We start from the raw sequence: 2,256 nt of genomic DNA, 5'->3' as shown, positions 1-2,256 counted from the left end.
GGCTTCCAAGGTTGTTGTGAGTATTTGTCCATATCTATTCCCTTGATTACAGGCGGTACTCCAGGTATTTACTCTATGCGGTCGCTCTGTTCCTTGAGCTGTTTCTGCAAAGTTAGTACTAAATTTCGTAAATCTGAATTAATTGGGTTACCTGACCCTCCATCACGAGATTCTCTTGGAGTTCCTCCACTGCCCGAGTTAACGAGTCCTGAGCGAGGATTTTCCAAGGTGTTGTTGTTTGGAGTTGATGTTGGTGGCACAACTGGTAACTGGTTAGCGAAGGCCTCAAGAGCATTGTTGACCTGTTGAGCGATTAACTTTTCAAAGCTTCGTTGATAGCCTCATCATTTTCAAACTGTTCATTTGCATTTGATTGAGATCCATCAGGGGTTCCTTCTCGAGATTGTTGAGGAGAATTTCGAGGGGAAAGGACCGGGGTTCCATCGCCTTGTTGATTCTCCTGGAATTGACGGTCTCCTTGATTGTTGTCATTGACATTTGACATGATTGACTTTGAAAGAAAGTTAATTTAGGAAGTAATAGATTATTAGATTCCTAGTAACAGAACCAAATTGTTTAACCAAAAAATAGGAATTTCGGTCAAAGCTTGCTATTAGAAGAACTCGGGTTACTGATAATCAAATAAAAATAATAATAATTGATGTAAACAATAGTTGGATAGAAAGCAAAGTAAATCAGTGTATTCCAATAGTATTTCGTGTCCTTACAAATGTCTATTCCTCACCTTTTATAGCTATTTCTAAGTAATACGTTTTCTTCCTCCCATAATGAAGTTATTATGGGCAAATAATGACATTTAATGTAACGTTATAATTGACAATCGTAACTGTTCAGTACAGATTCTATAACGTTCTTGTAATTAATGCTCATTAACTACCAATAATACGTATCTATACTTTTTTACTATCCAGGTTCATTCCTCCAATGCTTCTGCAAACTATCAAGAGGTTCGAGCACCCATGCCTTCTGGTTTTCTTGGATCTTTGCTCGTGTCCGTTAAAGCTCGAGCCTCTTCGACTATTCTCTGCCAACTGTCATTCTTTTATTAATCCACGTGTTATGACATATCATCACATAATTAATTCAATATACTAACTTGAGTTATCCCAATACAAATACAGGCTACCGACTTGATTTCACACTCCTCAAACGGGGAATGAATCAGTTCAGTAGAAAACTATCTAGTAGCTAGCACCCAAAAATTGTAAGATAAACTATTAGGAGGAAGTCAAAGATAAAAAAAGGAAAGCCCGTAGGTGGTAGCCATTCCCCACCTGAATGAAATTCCCAACTGTGGATTGACTGGCCTCGGCAGAACTGTTGGTGACTCTATAACCAGCAGGTCACTTCAGTCTGGCACTAGTATTTGAACCTGGTCCTCTCTTCATGTAATCACCATAAAGTGTCTTCAATGCAAAATCACCACTCAATTCCAACCATAAAGCAGACTATTAAGTTGCCAATGTACGACTGAAGAAGACAGTTCTCGAATATTCTTTCCAGGGACGTCCTAGACAGTTCTTGAACGATGATTGTACAGGAATCAAATTCGCAACAACTTCCACTTTGCAGTTTAGGACTGAAATCCCAGTATTCTTGTTTTGATCTTCTCTTACTTGGGCAGTGAACAAGTTCTTCTGATTCAGGTCTGGTTTGCGGGCGTACAAGTTACAGTTATGGAGAACTATGGCTGTGTTACCGAAGATGAAGTCGACTGTTCCATAAACGTCGCAGTTGCGATAAAATTGGAGGGAATGGACGTAGAGGGTGTTCTGGTATGCAACAAAGCTGCATTGTAGAAAGCCGATAGGTCTGAATTGCTCAGAAGAGCCACCGCTTGGTGCTTGCTTGGTGCCGCATAGTTTTCAAAGGTGATGTGTTAGGAAACCAGAATTTCTCCTAACTGTAATTAGTGAATTTGCAATACAGAACAACACTTCAACTATTCTTTATTGCTACCAACAAACAAAATAAGTTCTACCGGAGAAACAAACAACAATTAGAACATTAATACACCTAACAACCAAGGTATTTTGAGGAACTTTAACCTCCAAATCTGCCAAAGAAAATACTACGGAATAAATTGCCTGTCTTCCCTTCTTCCTAATATAATATAACACAAAATAACTGCTTGAACTGCTAGTTAACTGCTGGTAACTACTACCAATACAGATACATAATAATAAATAAATAAAACAGTTATATTGAAGCCTTATTTTCACCGTTCTTTATGTG

The 2,256-nt window shown here is 38.5% G+C and overlaps 1 pseudogene; it reads right to left on the bottom strand.

Moving 5' to 3' along the window:
- Window positions 1-313: 313 nt before the first annotated feature.
- Window positions 314-1,891, bottom strand: LOC109207546 (annotated as a pseudogene).
- Between the last annotated feature and the right edge of the window lie 365 nt (window positions 1,892-2,256).

The sequence above is a fragment of the Nicotiana attenuata genome, unplaced genomic scaffold, assembly GCF_001879085.1.
Source record: "Nicotiana attenuata strain UT unplaced genomic scaffold, NIATTr2, whole genome shotgun sequence".
Classification (NCBI taxonomy): Eukaryota; Viridiplantae; Streptophyta; class Magnoliopsida; order Solanales; family Solanaceae; genus Nicotiana; species Nicotiana attenuata.
This window is presented reverse-complemented; position numbering and strand designations above follow the sequence as displayed.